General features: G+C 39.8%; 1 protein-coding gene across 1 annotated transcript in view; it reads right to left on the bottom strand.

Annotated features, from left to right (window-relative positions):
- CSTPP1 (centriolar satellite-associated tubulin polyglutamylase complex regulator 1) overlaps nucleotides 1-16,932 on the bottom strand; it is a 79,592-nt gene that overhangs the window by 14,852 nt on the left and 47,808 nt on the right. The gene's annotated exons all lie outside the window — the stretch shown is intronic.

Here is a 16,932-nt window from a genome sequence, read left to right as displayed (position 1 = left end):
GGTAGTGAGTGATTCAGTGTGAAAAAGGGGTAACCAAAACAGGGCAGTTTCAAGTGAGAACACAGTTTGGTTTGACTTGAATATAACCATGTGGAAAAAGGAATAATTTCAAAGTTGCTTAAATTTGCTGAAATTCACTGGCATGGTGACATTCCCCACAATACACTTGAAAATCATCCACAGAACATCTGGCAGCAGTAACAAAGGCAAACAAGGTTTTTGGGTTGTGTGTGGAAGGCTACAGAGTATAAACCACAGACGTTATTACTTTGGCATTCAGTAAGGCAGCTGGATGGTCTCTTTTGGAATAATGTGTACAAATCTGGTCACTGTATTATAGGAAGCACAGAACAAAGATCCAAAACACACAAGAAAACCAATCAAATGATTCATGTTTTAGAGAGCAGCTTTGTGAAAGCTTGGTCAAGAAGGAACTCTGTGGCTCAGGAGAAGGAGTCTAAAAGAGGTGACTCTTGGGGAAGCTTAGGGATCCCAAGGGAATGGAAACATCCTGATGTCAAAAAGCCCTACATGATTGTATGTTCACAGTCCAAAAGGCTGTGGACTGGAGCTAAGAAGAAGACTAGCTGAACAGCAGCAATTTTGCACTACTTCTATATACAGAAGAATGCAAAGTATGGAAGAAAGAGCCAGAGGTGGAAGTAGAGCCAAGCAGTAGTCAGGGAGGGGATCTCAAGGGCACTGACAGCAGGACTGATGTACAGAGCATAAGTTCTTTTGCCACAAACACGTTAGTCCTCATTAGGCTCTTATAATTAGGCTCAAATAATTAACCTTGTTTCAGATGACAGCCACAACTTAGAATCACAGAATCAGCAAGGTCCAATCATTAACTAACACTGTCAAGTCCACCATTGAACCACAACCTAAGCATCACATCTCCATGTTTTTTGAACATTTCCAAGGATGGTGATTCCATCACTTCCCTGGGAGGGACGAGGGTAGGGGAAAGCATTCCAATGCCTGACCACACTTTCAGGGAACAAATTTTTCCTAATATCCAATCTAAACTTTCCTTGGTGCAACTGGAGACCATTTTCTCTAACCTTATAACTTGGAAGGAGAGACCGACCCCTATCTCTCTACAACCTCTTTTCAGGTGAATGTAGAGAGCAGTAAGGTTTCCCCTGAGCCTCCTTTTCTCCAGGCTAAACACCACCAGCTCCCTCAGCTATTTCTCCTAGAATTTGTGCTCCAGACCCTTCACCAGCCCCACTGCCCTTCTCTGGACACACGTCAGCACCTCAATGTCTTTCTTGCAGTGAGGGACCCAAAACTGGACGCAGGGCTCAAGCTGTGGCCTCACCAGTGCTGAGTACAGAGGGACAATCACTGCACTGGTCCTGCTGGCCACACTACTGCTGATACAGACCAGGATGCCATTGGCCCTCTTGGCCACCTGGGCTGCCATTCAGAAAGACCTCAACAGGTGGAAGAGATGGGAAGAGAGGAACCAACTGAAATTTAACAAAGGCAAATGCAGGGTCCTGCACCTGGGAAAGAACAACCCCATGCACCAGCACAGGCTGAGGGCTGACCTGCTGAAAAGCAACCCTGTGGAGAAGGACCGGGGGTCCTGATGGACAACAAGCTGTCCCTGAGCCAGCAGTGCCCCTGTGGCCAAGAAGACCAATGGTAGCCTGGGGTGTACTAGGAAGAGCACTGCCAGCAGGTCCAGGGAGGTGATCCTGCCCCTCTACTCAGCCCTGGTGAGGCCATACGGGAAGTGCTGTGTCCAGCTCCGAGATCCTCAAGACAAGAGAGACGTGGAGCTCCTGGAGCAGGTCCAGTGAAGGGTTATGAAGGTTATTAAGGGTCTGCAGAATCTCTCTTATAAGCACAGGCTGGGTGACTTGGGCCTGCTCACCTTGAGAAGAGACAAGTGAGAGGGGACCTCATCAATATCTGTCAGTATCTGAAGGGAGAGTGTGAAGAGGATGGAGCCAGGCTCTTTTTGATGGTGCCAAGCAGTAGGACAAGAAGCAACAGGCAGAAACAGATGCACAGGAATTTCCACATGGATATGTGGAAGAATTTCTTTACTGGGGGAGTGACCATGCACTAGGTTGTCCAACAAGGTTGTGGAGTCTCTCTCACTGGAGATACTCAAGAACCATCTGGATGCAATCCTGTGTCATGTGCTCTAGGATGAACTTGCTTGAGCAGGAAGGTTGGACCAAACGACCCACTGTGGTCAGCGACTATTCTGTGATTCCATGATTTTCCACAGGCCCATCACAGGAAGCAGGTTACATGAAAACCTGGGGCAAATAAAAAACATGGGGCAAATAAAAGCTCTTGTTGAAACAGACCCTTTCTCATAAGTGAACAGGGTAGTATGGACCTCTTACTCTTCAAGGAATTCTAAATCTAGCTTTGAATAATGATGGACAATAAATTTCTGATCTTTGCTAAAAAGTCTAGATGTTGGTCTGAAGCAATCACACCAATTGGAAACTTTATGCAATACTCTATTTCTATTTTTGTTTGCTTAAATTAAAATTCCTGTTTATGTATCCTTACACCTCTTGCTTGTTATTATTTTTCTTTCATTTGTCAAAAGATCATTATAATAACCCTTTCTTCATACTATATCTTAATCAATCCACTTAACAGATGACTACATTTATCTTAAGTTAAATCTGTTTAGCTTACCCTCTACTTCTTTTACTACTTAGCCCAGTTATATCTGTTCCTCTGCTTTGATCCCCTTTAGATTTCCACAGTATGGTGTCCAGCAGTATACAAAGCATCCTTCCCACATTCAGAACAGACAGGCTCTAGGAGGATAATCTGCCTGCTTTAATCAGCTATGGCCCTTTTCAATTATTTTGGTTTTTAGTCTCTTTTCTCCCTGAAAGTAAAGGAGTTTGAGGTTGTGGTGTTTTTTTGTTTGTTTGTTTGTTTTTTTTAAAGAATGAGGTTTCCAAAGAAAGTTGCACTTTTTTCTCAGTCCCTGTCTGATTGAGAGACAAAACCAGCTTGAGAAGGTAACTAGGCCTTAAGAGAGCATTAATTGTGAGGCATAAAAAGAGATCTCTCATTTGGCAGAAATAACATAGTTAAAAATCTTGTGTAATAATTCATGCTGTCTTTTCCTTCTCTGTCTTCTTACCAAACCACAGCATTATCCTTTCACCTCCATCATAAAACAACAAAACAATATAGAATAAAAGTAGAGGTCTGATCAGAAAGAATTTGGGAAAGGGTGGCAGAGATCCACTGCAAATCAGCATGTTAGAGAATGAAGTTTGTTGTCAATAAAAGTGGAATTAATTACAGTTTCAATCTTTGGGCAAATGGTTCATTTAGACTAGAAACTGCCCATAAAGTTGAAGCAGTGCAGAGAAGTTCCTGCTCTAAAGAAACACTTTATTTCTAATGCCTGGGGAAATGGCACCAAATTATTCAGTGGAGCACACAGGCAGACTTTTTTAGGCTATAACACAACTCAGCCTGTAGACACCCCAGGCGCCTGACCAACAAATCATACCAATTCTTCAGGCTATAGCTGGGTACCTTTTATACAGGAAGTGGGATCACCACAGACCTTAGGAGGTGTCTTCAGTTTGCTGTGATCACTGTTTTCCTATGCCCTACAGCAAGGTCAGTGAAGACCATGCAGAAAATTACATTTGCCCATGTACCACATTGTTTGCCAAGAGCTGCTGGGAATAAACAAGGGCAGTTTTGGTGCATGACCACGTTGCTCCTTCCTGTCTCCAGGCCACAGCTGAGTAAATAGAGCTCAATGTTGCATGATGAAGAAAGAAAGAAAAGACGGAAGGTACCAGTCAGAATGAGTGAAAACTAGAATCCACAACTGCCACTTTGGTTGCTACCACAAATTACTGCATCTCAAGTTCCAGTAACAAATGAAGCAAATCATGGAGTGTTTAAATCTGACCCCACAGCACAGGGCAGTGAGATACACACACTCTTACCATGCCCTTGCAGTGGAACAAACTTGCTCATAACCATATGCTTAAGGATGGAGATTGCAGTCTCCATGTTAATCATGTTCACTTACAGCTGAACTAACACTTCACTCTTCTACTAAAAAAGAGCTTAAATTCCAAAGCCAATTTAAAACAACGGCTCACTAAGAAGGAGCTTAACAGGAAGTACTTTGACAGTTCAGCATAATTTTTGCTCTACTAGACTTCACATTCTTGACTAGCTTGTACTGGTACTGTGACCATGCCACCAGCAAAATCCTAACCCTTTCCTAAAGATTGGATTGTCCTGTGAGTAGTTTATTGTCTTTTAGTGCCTGAGGCAGACTGTTTCTCATGTTTCAGAGATACAGAGGAGAAAGAATTTTGTCCATGTGGTACAGTCTAAGAAGGTACCATTTTCTGGATAAAAATGGCCTACCTTGAGAAACATGGAGGCAGCTGCTTTGTACTTCCCTGGCTTTTAAAGCACATATTAAAGCTGTTTCTGGTTTGTATGTGGCTAACAGATGGCACACAACCTCACTCACACCTGGAGCGATGCAAACTCCAGGAATACTAAATGATGTGTTAATGCTGCTGTCAGTGTTGTGTGTGAAGTGTAGACACACCTGAATTATCTTAAAACCAGTTATCTTCCATAGTGACAGCCACCTAGACATAGAAGCCTGCAGCTCAGTGAAGGCTGTAAAATCTACCCAGGGAGCCAATAAATATTTAGGACTTAGCCTGAATTGCAGTCATTGCTGCTGTATCTAGGCTGCTTTCAACACAAGAAGTAGCTATCTACAACGCTGTCACAACATTGTGACAGCTATAAAAATGCCCAAAGCAGTGGGAGAATACTTACTGCAGCTGGTGTATGAAATCTGCCCCAAAAAGTCACATTATTAGCTTCCCAGAAACACAAGGATTGCCTTGATGAATATACATTAAAGTTCCCTATTCCCATAATTTTTTATGTACAACCAGTATCCAAGCAGACTGGAGCCCTGAGCAATGTAGCTGTCCCCTCTGAATTATGGTAGGACACACAATTTCCACAGGTTGTTTTTCTACCACAGTCATGAAGTCATTCAAGAGTCATAAAGGCATAGAGCTGTAAATCAGTCTCCTGCAAATATAACAGAGAACAGCCTAATTTATTTTTTTTAAGAGCTGGAAGAGTATTTGCTAGCCTTTAGTTTTTCAGTGTTTCTGGTGTAAGTACCACATATTTAGGATTCTCCCTATATCCAGAAGGATTGAAACATTGTAGAAAACAACAAAAAACCCAAAAGCCCCCCAAAATAAAAGTCTTATGTGTTCTCATGCTGTCTACAGGAAATACAATTTTACAAAAAAGTGAACATAAACATGAGCATTGACAGTACTGCAATTTCACAAGTATCATCTGGCTAGTAGGCAAAACCCTGCATGTGCCTTGTTCACAGGATACCTATGGCCTAATTTCCTCCATACATCTACTGCTAATAACAATCAAAAAGCCAAGAATTCTAGAGAAATGAATCCATGGATAAGACTGAGCATATTCATGTAAGACATGTACAGCAAGATTCATTTTGCTCTTGAAGTGTACAGACAGCTTCTACAATTATTAAATCACAGTCCAAGGAGTGTAGGAGAATCAGAACAAAACTAAGAGAGACCCACTTGTTACTTCTAAGCAATAGGAAAATGCTCTAAAAGCCAAAGATTGATGCCAGGTTAGATAAAAAACAATTTATTCTTTTAAAAGGAAGATTTTCTAGTGAATAGTTTAAAGTGGATAATGGTAAAATCTAATAGTAAAATGGTATCATGGATCAACATAAGAATCTGTTCTTTACATGGAGTCTTGAGCGCAAGTAGCTTTTAATACTATGGCTTTGTACCAAGGTCTGGCATATATTATTTCTATATTTTATACATTTCATAAATTACTAGCATGTATTTTCTTATTTTAACAACTGGATGCATTCACCCTGTCTTCCTGACAATGAAGTTCAACAGGCACCTAAGCCAAACTAAACTTTTACTCCTGCTCAAAGGCTCACTCCTCTTTCTCCTTTCCCATCACTTGCTGTGGCCACATGGCTCTGAACCCTCATACCAGCTCTGCCACTCAGCACACCTCTCACTGAGAAAATGCAACTTTTTCCCTGGGCTAGTGAATTGCACTGGCTCTCAGAAATATGTGATGAAAGCTCATGCAAAGCAAGCTGTGGAAGAGCACAGCCAGGTGCAGGGAAGAGGGAAGGAGGTGGATAAGGACAGTAGATTCATTCCTCCTCAGCAGAGAAAAACTGTTAGATATTAGAGGCTTAAGTAGTTCCCTGCTTAAGACATTTTAATCCTTAAAGTCCAAGATGTGTGCAAGGCAATGTCCTAAGATTAGAGATCCTCCAAATCAAAAGCAGATTCAGCTTTACCTGCTGTACTTGCACCCTGCCTGCTGTGATGGTTTGTGAACACTCTGGTATCAGACACATTTAAGACAGAACTTTTGGCATCCCTACTAAACATGCAGGCAGATGAATTCAGGTTACCCACAAACCTATTCTTTCCACTGATACTGTTTAGGTGCTCCCATATGGGATCCCAGGACACCCTCAGGAAAGGACCCCAGAAGCCTTTGTGTCTGACATGACATGACAGCAGAAGCAGACAGGGTAACTGAAGAATGCACAGAATAACTACAGTTTGGCTCAGATAGAAAGGCACCTTCAGCAAGTGGCTGCACCCTGGATTGCTTCTCCTAACCTGTGAGAATACGAGCAAAACCCTGCCAGACATAAGGGAAGGGAGCTGCTGCAGGTGAGCAGTCTTCACAAACAAGATGTTTTGCACTCTGCAGAAGGCACATGACTGCAAAAAGCAGACTTAGGTGACTCCTGCTGACAACAGATAAAAACAGTCAGTTTATGATGTGAAAAAACAAAGAGTGAAAGAGATTTAGTGAGATTTGCCTGGAACAATCTATGTGACTCAGGACGAATATAGTGGAGAGCTAAGCAGACTGACCTAAAAAGATTTGTTGGGGGAGTGTTGCAAGAGAGAACGAGGAGAGAGGATTAGCATTGTGACTGAGCAGAAAGCCAGTTCTTAAGTGCTTGGGTAAGAAGAAAAAGATTCAGCTGCAGCTGATACGAAGAATGAAGTATCATTCTGTTCTGGAGGTAGCCTGGACAGTTCTTATGAACTGAGAAATGGGTCCATTATGGGCAAAGCTTGTAGCATCCTACCTTGAGCAAGCTAAAAGTTTTAAAGAGAGTTAAATCTTCTAGATGGTGTGATTTTTTTCCTGCACTTTGATCTTGAGCCCTTTTATCAATAAACCACTCGCCAGATTAACAAAAACAGAAAATGAATTTATACAGAACTGCACCAATTCTATCCCCAGAATCCAGATTCTTTCTGTTGATACAAATGTTAATCATCCTCTAGTCTCTTTCACATGCCCCATAATTACCCTTTAGTATGAAGTGTTTCATGTGGCAGCATTACTTCAGCTTTGAGTGAATGCTACTCAGGGCACCATGAGCTGTGCCAGAGGTACAGTCCAAGGCTATCATTTGGCGTGCTTATGTGGCTAACATGGCACATCCACAAACTGAAAAATTCAAACTTTCATTAGAAACATAGAGAAAGTTTTCAGCTCTCATGGTTGTAGAAAAAACATTCCAATACTCAAAGAGTTTAACTGATACAGTGTGATATTCCTGAACCCACAGAAAATCTGACACATGACAAAGTTTGATCTTTTCCCTTTAGGAACCTAAACACTATACCTAATGCAACACTAAAGACAATGTCAACTCTTTAATTTCTTGTTTTAAGTCTAGAGTGGGACTTTGAATGTAGTTTGGGCTTAAAGAATTCAGAGTTCCTAAAGTGCAAGAAGAGCAAACAATAAGAAAGGAGAAGCAGCCACAACTTCTGGCCATATTTCCAGAAGCAGAAAAAGAAGATAGAAGATGACAAACAAAAGAGTCTGGTTTAAATTTTCCAGTACATAGTTGAATACAGGAACCAGATGGTGACTTAAATGGACACCCAATTTTCTCCATGCAATGTTCTTTAACATTTACAAAGATAAATCCATGCATATTCCAAAGCATATATAATCCTAAAGATATGCTCAGCTCATTGAGTATGATCTCTAAGGACATTTGGCTTTCTAAAAAGGACACAGGCCTAGTTTTGTGGACTACAGTATGAGAATGTACCATGTTTCAGAGGCATAGCAAACCCAGACCAAAACAACACAAGACAGATAAATGGCTCTTAAGACAGATCAACTAGAAAACTAGAAATAAGGTACATTTTAGAGTGAAATTAATTTATAACTGAAATGCCATAACATTAGACATTTTTTGTATGTGTCCACTATGAAATTATTTTTTCCTTTCACTCTAAGGTTAATAAAGACATAGCTAGCCGATCTCCCCAGCTATAGGTGATTTAGCCTGCTTTTACCTTGTTCAACAGCTGACTTTTTCTCACTTTGAGAGGTTTTCAGTCACTTGTGTAGAAAATAACCAATCCAATGCCAGAGTTAGTTGGTCTTTTAAACAAGAAGGAGAAAACACTCCTGTTGAAGTTCTGGCCATCTGGGGGGCAGACTGCTCAACCACTTGAAACAGGATGCACAGCACTCTTAATAGTGAAGTACAGCAATGCCGGCAACACTTTACTGAAGGAGACCATCAGCATTTCCCCAAGCTCCCAAACAGCAGCAGTAATCTTTAGACAAGATGTGGATCAGGCCCTACTCAAGAAAACAAGTTGTCATTAAGCTTAAGATCTTCAAAACAACTGAAGAATTCATGGTTACACATCACGAGATGGGCAGAGTAAATGGGCAGGTGGTATGCAGCTGTATTTCAGTCAATGCAGGACCCTACATATCCTCCCTCGGATATGCACTAGGACTAGTGACAATATGGCCAGTCTTCAATTAGTGTTTGGTATTTCCTTTCTGCTTTGGGAGCTCCAAGAAATACAACTAGCTGGCAGACAGCTCATCTGTGTCATGCACACAGGGTCAGGGAGCAGAAGAAAGCTATGACAGTGACCTAAAAAGAAAGAGGAGGTGGAGGATAAGGAAGACACACAATGAACTGTGGAAATGCTGAAGATTGCTGCAGCAATGTAAGATCGAAGATTTCTTTGATTTCCAGTTTCTTTCTAGACAATTTTTCCAGGAAACATGAGTGAAAAGTTCCAATGATCCAGCTCTGATAGAATAATGTATTTTCAAATACGTTTTCATATGGCACAAGGTGGCCTGTAAAAGCATGAGGTGCAACACTCAACTATTTTTTCATAACAATGAATAAAACAGGAATGTTCTGAACTTTCCTCTCTTAGTGACTTCTTTGGAAGAAGCATTCAAAATACAGTGCAGCAGCTACTAGCACCCAATGGAAAAGACACAAATAATTTCAGCATAATTCGTATCATGACTAGGGATAGCCTTGTGTGTCTTTCTGACCCTGCTCCACATCAACTCTTAACTAATCCACTGCAAGGTTTTGAACAGTTAACTGCACCTTTACCAAGAGCTGTCATCACAGCAGGCACTCTGATACTGCTTCTCTGAAACTCATCCATCACGAGCCCAGCCATGAAGGAGACAAGTTCAGGCATGTGAAGGATGGAGAATTCCACACGCCACCAAGGGTGACACCAGCATGCAACTACACAAAGCAGTCAACTCACTGTGGCTGAAACTCAAGAAGCGGGTTGTGATCCACACAGCACTGAAGGATCTAGAACATCTTTCTCTGTGTACTTTTGTTCACTTGGAACCATTTCACTACCTGACATAAACATGCATCTTCCAAGAACTGAAAGCCACCAGCAGGCCTGGCCATTCTTTGACTTTACTGCACAGTATATTTACTAGAGGTTTACACACAGTATAATCCCAAGTACCCAGACTGTGGGCTAGTTTTCTCCAATTTTCTTTCAGAAGTTATAGTGCCTAAAACAACAGTCTGAAAGGAAATGGCATGGTTTTTAGGAGCCTCCAAATCAACAGTTAAAGTCTCTATTCATAAAAATAAATATGGTATCTGGACCTATGCTTGGGCAGTGTTGTTCAGTCATGTAAAATGCTCTTAAAGAACACACCAATACTGAGTCTCTTTTATGAGTGTGAAAATTTAAAAAGAAAATGAACCTCAAACAAAGCAAATCTATAAGACAACTGGCTGGAGAAAGGTAATCTGGTTAATGACAAGACTGAAGAAGTCATTATTAGTTATTTAGAAGGAAATGCAGTGGAGCATGTAAGCTTCACAGAGAATGCTTGGAGCCCATTACAATATCAATGAGCTAGATTAATGATTGTAAATGACCACCACTACAGAACTGGTCTGAATACAGGACAGAATGAATGCACTAAGAGAAACCTGAAACAACAAGGCATCCAACTGCTCCTTTTAAGAGTATGCTTTTGGCTAAGGGTCTGTAATGTCCCTTGATTTTAACTCTTACAACACTCTAGTGAGCTCTGTGTTCAAAAAAATGTAAATTTTTTAGATTGAAAAAAGAGAGAAAAAAAATGTTTGTTTTCTCTGTATTCCATACAGAGAAATATGTATTTAATAAAAATTTAACATAGATACTAATTTCTAAAAAATTAAACAAAGCCTTTTCTTTTTTTATGTTTTTTTAAGAAAGTTCTACACTTTTCCATTAATCCTGGAAGTTTTTTATGGACATAATGCATCTTTGTCAAAGTTTAACTTAAATGCCACCTATTTTACAGCTAAATAAACTTCCTTGGACCATGTACCATGAACCACAAGTTAAGAATATTTTGCTGGAAGAAAGTTCAGGCAAATGTCCCAAATATTCAAGCATTATGCCCTAACACTGATGCTATGCATATATTATGGTAATCAGAGAAGTGTAAGAAACTAGACAAAAGAGCAAGTTGTTGCAGAAAGAGAAAAGGACACTTTCTTGTTGTTGTACAGTGCTTTCTAGAGGGGAATAAAAGGCCATCTACTGGAAGATAAGTGTAGACAGGAATCCATACTGTAATCCTGGCTTGTTAAAACTGAAAACAGAATTCAGTTGTGTAATCTTTCTCAGCCTCATAATGAGGACAGGCTCTTCAAGATCTTTGTAAAGATCTTTAGAGCAGGAGCAATAAAAAGGAATATCACTTAACTCATTAGTTGTGGGATGATAACTTTGCACAGTGAGCAAATGATTTTTACTAGATATGATATGCAAGTGATTTTTCCTAAAGGATGCATGATCAGTTTTCTGTGGAATCCTGGGTGGATTGCTGCTGTGATGCAGGCTACTGAGAAGACAACAACAACAATGAAAAGAGAAACAACACACCATTTCTAAAAGACGTAGGATTGTTGTTAGTTGGAAGAGAAGATGGCAGGAGTACTAAAACCCCACAGTTACTTCTGACTAACCCATTAATGGCAACAGTCAGTGAGATGGGCCATCCACAGTGAGTAACACTGTATTAACCTCTACTAGCAGCTGGGGCCTCAGCTACATTGCTCTAACACAACTGTACTCTTTGTGGTTTCACTTACATTTTTTCATCTCCCATGCAACAATATCCTGACTGTTCAGCAAAAAAACCATCATGGAAATGCAAGTATGGTAAACCCTAAGAGGAGGAGGGAGATGAAAGCAGCTCTTTAAGCATCCCCAGCCATTGAAGACTTAGAACACACATGTTCCTTTTATTTCCTGCAATATCTGCCCTTTTTTCCCATTCGAGGTTAAGACTTATGGAGCAAGTCTGAAAATCAGATGGTGCAAATCGTACAGCAATATAGCTGTAAGAAGCACTTCAATATAATGTATTTCAGCATGTGTTTCTGACTCAAAGGACATGTGCTGCATCTTTCAAAGCAAAGCTTGAAAGCTGAGGTCCTATTCGCTCCCTGCAATTAGAAATATTTCTTAATACTGCCCTGATGGGAAAAAAATTGCTTCCTGGTGTTTCTGGCAAAAGAACTCTATGTCAATTCACTGCATCAGATATAGCTGTATTTTAGTAGTACTTTATGTGAAGTGGATGATAAAAAGAGGGATTCTATATGAATGTATTCATTCGTACTCTCACTTTCATGCCACGTTTAAAGGTAGCATCCATCCTTTCAGTTGTCTTTCACATGAGTTATCTTCTGTCTGGATCTGTTTCAGGTTTTGCTGTGCCAAGTCCCCGCCTACATGCAGTACTAAGGGCTCCAAAACTAGTAGTGATAGCTCTTAAGAGATTCAAGATTAAATGAAATTATTAACACATAGGGGATCCAAAAGGAAAGCAAAAAATATCCCATCTCTAAGAATCCTCAGAGACATTCAGCAGACAAATGCAAGAGACAGTCCCTCAGTTACTAGAAAAATAGAGAAAGTGACTCTGGATTGGAGAGTATGGGCCCATGTGCCAAAACAAGACTTAACTGATCCTGGAATTGAAAACAGGAAGAATAGGGGCCTTTAGGAGTCATGCTTGTAGGCAACAAACAATGATGAAGTTCAAGGTTTCTAAATGATCTCCACTAAATGGGATATGTTTGGAAAGTCACTTTGCATGACATGTTTATCAAGGAAAAAAACAAATCTTCTCACTATTTACTTTTGTGCTTTCCTTTTAGGAGGATGTTTTCTGGGGTTTGGTAAAGAACAAACAGATGAGTGCCACAAAGGGAAATAGACTGAGAGCCTTTATGTGTACATCTCATTTTCACTTGCAGCTTTGTATACACAGCTGTGACCAGAACAGACTTTTGCTGAATGAGGGACACGCAGTTCTGCAGCCACTGCCACAGCAAAAGGAAGATTATCATTACTTGTTTTGCAGTTAAGGTTTAAAATAACAAATCAGTGAATTATTTGGAAATTTAGTAATAGCTTTTCTTTGAATTTCTTTTCTTTTTGAACTGCTTGTCTGTATTACTCAAAAGTCTTTCCATACATACAGTGTGGATTTGAAAGCTTCCAGAGCTAGACAGATTAGATTCTAATTTCAATATCTGAGTAAAAATGTTACCTATTCTAGATGTTAAAAAGGAAGCACTGAAAATACTTTCCATTATACCAATTAGGAAACAAAAAGAAAACCATCCAACTGCTAGAAGTGTCTTGTATAGCAGGAATATGTGGAGATGCAGGAGCGAATTTTGTTGCTCCAGTAATGTGCCTTCAGATGCAAAATAGGAATAGGGACAGAAGAGTTTTGACTAGAAAATGTAAGTACAACATATTCTTCTTCTTTTCAGTATTTTAGTATTTCTAAGTGTGAATACTACTGGCCACCAACATAAGATTAATGATAATGATATATAACCAAACAGCAATGTCTGATTCAGAAATGTCCAAAAGCTGTAAGGAAAAAAAAATTGAACAAAGGAGTAAATTTAAGCAGGCAAAATAGTATCTAGAATGTTTAAGCAGAAGGATAAAAATTTATGATTTTCTCAGAAAAGTGACGATGTTCAGCTCAGTGATTGTCATATTTGTCACAGATGAAACACACAGCTGCACACAGGATATCTGGGACCCAGTCACATTTCCTCCCCAGTGCAGGAACACAGGAGAAGAACATAGTGGTCTAATTATTCATGTTTAGGCATTTTATAACATGTTAAAAGTTGATATATAACATCATAAATAGGGATCTGTAATTCTTTTACAAACTTGGCTATCATGGCTTACAAGCATTGATGGGGATAGAAAACATGGCATGAATGAACAATGTAGAGAATTGAAAAGTTATAAAAGGACCAAAATTGATACTATCCCCACTATCTATATCAGTTAGAAGACACTAGTGCATTCACACGTTTTAGGTAGAAAAGCCACATAACTTTTCTATGCAGAGACTGAAAACAAACAAATCAAACCCTAGAAAACAAAGTACTGGCACTCTCAACTCCCAGAAAGCTAGAAATCCCTTGGAGAAAGAAAATGGTTACCTGACAGGGAAAACCCAGTGATCTGTGATACAAATATAAACTAACATAGCAAAGTGAAATCAGAAAGTGACTGGAGAAATTCTACATGATCCTCAGGTGGAAGATGACAGTATACCTTATAAACAAGCCTACATAACATTTGCTTTCAACATTTTTCTCTAGGGAGACTTGGAGATACTAGCACTGGTATCTCAGAGAGAATGTACATTTCAATAACACCAAGTAAAGGATTCTAATTTAGGAAAACGGATTGCAGAATCAGGAATGCAGCAGACAATAACAAAAACCGTAACTGCTTCATCCTGCATCAGGTCTGACACAGAAGAATACCTGATATTACAGAAGTAAAGCTCAGAGGTTCAGCCAGTCTGGTAACTGTGACACTGCTTATTTCCCACTCTGCACCCAGCCATACTGGCGCGTTGCACACAGCAGAAGCCTTGCAATTTCATAAGATGATGAATGTAGTGCTTTCTTGCTCTGAACATGAGCTAGAGCTTAAGCAGAACAATAAAGCAAAGAAACTTGTTTCCTCCTATTTACTTAAGACAGGCACAATTGCCTCCTCTACTCTTAAATAATGTCCCCCAGACTTTTGATTTTGAAAGCAGAAGGCCTTGGGTCAGGAGAGATTCTGCTGTCACAGAATGAAAAAGGAATTAGAGCATCTAATGTATTCAGAGACCCAGAGCTACATGACTGCCTGTTCAGCATAGAACAGCCACAGGACAGGGTCATGCATTGAAGTCAGCTACCCAACACTAGCTAGATCCTTCTGTTATGGCTCTGGACTCAAAATACTGAAAATTTTCTTCATTAATTTGGCTGGGTAGATTATTGCTAAAGCTCAAATTAAGCATTATTGCTAACTGAAGGGATGAGAAACAAATGAACTGAATCATCAATTAAGAGATTTAAAAGCACAGCAAAGCAGACAGTCACTACTGTTCTGAAAAAACCTCTGTGTATTAAACTGGTTAGTATTTAAATTTTTAAAATTTAAGGACATATGTGTTTCTATTTCTAGGGTTTTCCTTGTCTGTTCCAAGACAGATCATCCTGTGAAATTGGAGCCCAACATTAGCTGTACAGAAGGAAGGTCTTTAAGTGATAGTACATGATACCACATTTAACAGTGTTCCTGTGCCAATCTGCATAATGAGTGGGGGATGAAAAGCAATAGTTTTTCTTCATGTACAGCTCAGTGAGGACAGTTCCAAGCCTGCCACACAAAACTGCTTTAATAATGCAATCCAGTGTCTTTGATTTGAGGAACACGCAAAAGAATAAACAACCTATTAATCTAAATTTTCTCGTTTGCCTGAAAGTACAAAGGGGCAACGAACAAACCTCTTGGCTACATTAAGTGTACTGAAATGCAAAACTGCTTCTTTTCTCACCCTACAGTCACTCAGGAAAAAGAAGGGTAGAGAAGAGGGGAAGAAGAGAATAGGCAAGGGAAGCAGAAATGGTTTTAATAGAAACTGCTCAGTTAAAACTCAGGGCACAACAAATTCTGAAGAAGGGTTTTCAAGTATTGCCACACGAAGGCACTTTAATGCAAGTGGATATGCTCAGAAGATGAGTGCTAGAGATAGCCCTACTTAGTAAAGAGAAAGAATCCTCAGGCTAACCAGCTCTGAATTGAGCTGGTACTGTCAAGACTAAGGAACCACTGGTAATAGCCTGAACAATGTTTTCAGTGGTTTTGTTTGTTTTGGGAAGCTTCAATACAAAATACAGGTGAACACTTTGATTAATGTTAGTCTCCTGACTGTCTGCAGTGGTGTGTTTTGCTCTGTTATTCTAATGTACTTGCAGTCAGCAGAGGTGCTTTCATTATCCATCCACTAATTTTAACATCTGAAACAGAATTATTCTAGAAACACTGTCAGTCTGACTCAGTCTGAGTCTGCTGTGCTCAAACACTATGAGTGTGGTTGGAGGATATGTTTAGGCATTTGGCTAAGCAGTTTTGGCAAACATTCTTGGTTCCCCTAGAGCCTTTTTCACAGTTTGAGAAGGGTAGATATATATTAAAGTTGCTTGTCAAAGCAACTTCATTACATCTATGGTCTGAGTAAAACATGCATAGTTTTGTTCAAACTCTTCTCTGTATGTAGAGCAAATTATAACATACATCAGAGACTTAAGAAAAAGAATAAAGCTACTTAAGAAAAAGAATAAAGCTACTACTGGCTGTAGTACCAGTGGGATTTTGGAAAAAATAGAAAAAAATATTCTGTCAACTTTGGGATGAACAGAAGAACAATAAACTGAAAAAATGCGAGGACCTATCCATAGAGGATTTAATATCTGTATATCTGTCATTTAAGCTTCAATAATATTTTTTATATGGAAAGTTCAGGAAAACACTAGAAATACCTGCAAGCAGGATGTTTTCAGTAAAATGTTATGTGAGTCAATAAACAAGTCATCTTTGTGCTTTGGCTCCCACTCTTCCACATGCAGTTAAAGCCAGACAAGACAAATACAACAAGCTGTTGATGGCTTATGCTACAACTGTAAACAAGAGATCTGAAGTTATATATAAATTGTTTTCTGAGGAAGAAAAGTTTGATTGTGTTAAGAGCAGGCCTGGCCTAGCAGGCCTTTTATAACACCATCAGACAAAGCTGTAATATAAACATAGATTTTATACAGGGTCTTCTGCAAAGGGAAGTCTTATTCTCCCTTACATTTCATTCCCACTCCCTCCATTATTCTAGCACAGCTGCCTATACAGCCTCATTACAAACAGGACAAATACTAATGAAACTGAAAAGAAATTTTTTTTACAGGCTATTTTTAGTTTGGATCACTTCTGTGCTGTCTTCACCACACAGCCAACTGCACCTCCACAAAGAAAGGAAGAAAATCAGTAGAGAGGAAGGCAAGGAGTAGTCCTTCTCTCACCAGTGCCAACCTAACAGTCCTTATCTGGCCACAGGCTTGGTTATCTTCCTCAGGCAGAAGCAGTCTCCTTGCAAGTCACCTGGCAGCACAGC

The sequence above is a fragment of the Zonotrichia albicollis genome, chromosome 6, assembly GCF_047830755.1.
Source record: "Zonotrichia albicollis isolate bZonAlb1 chromosome 6, bZonAlb1.hap1, whole genome shotgun sequence".
Taxonomy (NCBI): domain Eukaryota; kingdom Metazoa; phylum Chordata; class Aves; order Passeriformes; family Passerellidae; genus Zonotrichia; species Zonotrichia albicollis.
This window is presented reverse-complemented; position numbering and strand designations above follow the sequence as displayed.